Below are 2,500 nucleotides of genomic sequence, written 5' to 3' on the forward strand. Positions count from 1 at the left end.
ATCCATTCCATTCCTTCCACCTTCATCTCTTCATTATTTCCATTCCATTCCATTCCTTCCATTCCTCCTTCCTGGCTGGTCTTCATCAAACCATCTAATTCGGCTTCTTTCAAAATAGCCCAGCAGTATATAAGCGTGGCTAGGGGCCTCTCAGAATCTGATAAAATCTTCAACCTTTGTTGTCCTGTTTCCCCACAGGCACACACAGGGTTTCCGTTCCACACAAGGGGTTTCCACACACACACAGACACAAGGGGCCACTGGGCCACACACACAGACACACACAGGGTTTCCTGGGTTTCCCCACCACACACATAGGGTTTCCTGGGTTTCACACACACACACACAAGGCCACACACACATTTCAGGGTTCCTGGGTTTCATACACACAGGGTTTCCTACACACTCACGTTCACTGGGTTTCTGGTTTCGGTTTCACACACATTTCCTGGTTTCCTGTCTGGTTTTCACAGTTTCCTGTTTCTTTGGTTTCTGGTTTCCTGTGGTTTCCTCTGGTCTGTCGTGTCTCCTCTCTCCTCTCCTCTCTTGTCTCCTCTTGTCTCCTCTCTCCTCTCTCTCTCGTCTCCTCTCTCTCCTCTTTCTCTTGTCTCCTCGTCTCATTTCCTTGTCTCCTCCTCTTGTCCTCCTCTCTCTGTCTCCTCTTGTTTCCTCTCGTCTCCTCTTTTCCTCCTCATTTCTCTCTCCTCCTCTTCTCCTCCTGTTCCTCGTCTCCTTTCTCATTTCCTCGTCTCCTCTCTCTCTCTTTGTCTCCTCATTTCCTCCTCTCGTCTCTTCTCTCTTTCCTCTCCTCGTCTCCTCTCCTCTTGTTTCCTCCCGTCTCCTCTTGTCTCCTCTCCTCTCCTCTCCTCTCGTCTCCTCTCTCTTCTCCTCTCTTGTCTCCTCCCTCATCTCCTCTCTTGTCTCCTCTCTCGTCTCCTCTCTCCTCTCCTCTCTTGTTTCCTCCCTCGTCTCCTCTCTTGTCTCCTCTCTCATTTCCTCTCTCGTCTCCTCTCTCGTCTCCTCTCTTGTCTCCTCTCCTTGTCTCCTCTCTTGTTTCCTCTCTTGTCTCCTCTCTCGTCTCCTCTCTTGTCTCCTCTCTCGTCTCCTCTCTTGTCTCCTCTCTCATTTCCTCTCTCGTCTCCTCTCTCCTCCTCTCTCTCGTCTCCTCTCTCGTCTCCTCTCTTGTCTCCTCTCCTTGTCTCCTCTCTTGTCTCCTCTTTCGTCTCCTCTCTCGTCTCCTCTCTTGTCTCCTCTCTCGTCTCCTCTCCTTGTCTCCTCTCTTGTCTCCTCTCTTGTCTCCTCTCTCCTCTCCTCTCTCGTCTCCTCTCTCATTTCCTCTCTCGTCTCCTCCCTCGTCTCCTCCCTCGTCTCCTCCCTCGTCTCCTCTCTTGTCTCCTCTCTCGTTTCCTCTCTCGTCTCCTCTCTTCTCTTGTCTTCTCTCTTGTCTCCTCTCCTTATCTCCTCTCCTTGTCTCCTCTCTCCTCTCTCAGAGACAGTGACCGGGATGAGTTGCCTAGTTGTTGTGTAATAAATCTGAAACTTGATGAAAGTAGGCCACCGAGTTTTCTTCACTTCAGTCGAGTTTTGTTTCACATCCAAGAGGTTTCCACGGCAACAACACTCTGCTTTATGTAATCAGACCGTTTTCGTGTTAACCTTGTCAACTCTCACGAAGACTTTTATCTGCTTCAGACTCGTCTGTTCCACATGTTTCTCAGAAACAGGAACTGGATGCGATTGTAGTCGCGTCACCTGGGAAACGAGGAAAGAGCATCATCCAATCAGAGCGCAGGGGGGAACTGTAGGCGGGACTTTGGGGAGAGAGATAATGATTTTATTAATAGAATAACAGTTATGAAAAGGAGGATCACAATATATAGACACACAAAACCTCCCAACCAATCAGAGAGAGAGAAACTCAAATTCAGATCCTTTACTGCAGCAAAAGTCTGTATCAGGAGAATGTTGTTCAAGTATTAAAAGTAAAGAAAAATCCTCCTATTTTAGAAAGGATCCAAACTGTTCTGTCTGTCTGTCTGTCTGTCTGTCCGTGTGTGTGTCTGTCTGTCTGTCTGTGTGTCTGTCTGTCTGTCTGTGTGTGTGTGTGTCTGTCTGTGTGTCTCTCTCTCTGTCTGTGTGTCTTTCTGTCTGTCTGTCTCTCTCTCTGTCTCCTCACCAGCTGTGTGTTTAATAGTCTCATCAATGTAGCGGAGTAACTAAAGTAACTAGTAACTAAAGTAACTAGTAACTAAAGTAACTAGTAACTAAAGCTGCAACAGATGAATGTAGTGGAGTAACTAAAGTAACTAGTAACTAAAGCTGGAACAGATGAATGTAGCGGAGTAACTAAAGTAACTAGTAACTAAAGTAACTAGTAACTAAAGTAACTAGTAACTAAAGCTGTAACAGATGAATGTAGCGGAGTAACTAAAGTAACTAGTAACTAAAGTAACTAGTAACTACAGCTGTAACAGATGAATGTAGCGGAGTAACTAAAGTA

Source organism: Perca fluviatilis, chromosome 5, assembly GCF_010015445.1.
Source record: "Perca fluviatilis chromosome 5, GENO_Pfluv_1.0, whole genome shotgun sequence".
NCBI lineage: Eukaryota > Metazoa > Chordata > Actinopteri > Perciformes > Percidae > Perca > Perca fluviatilis.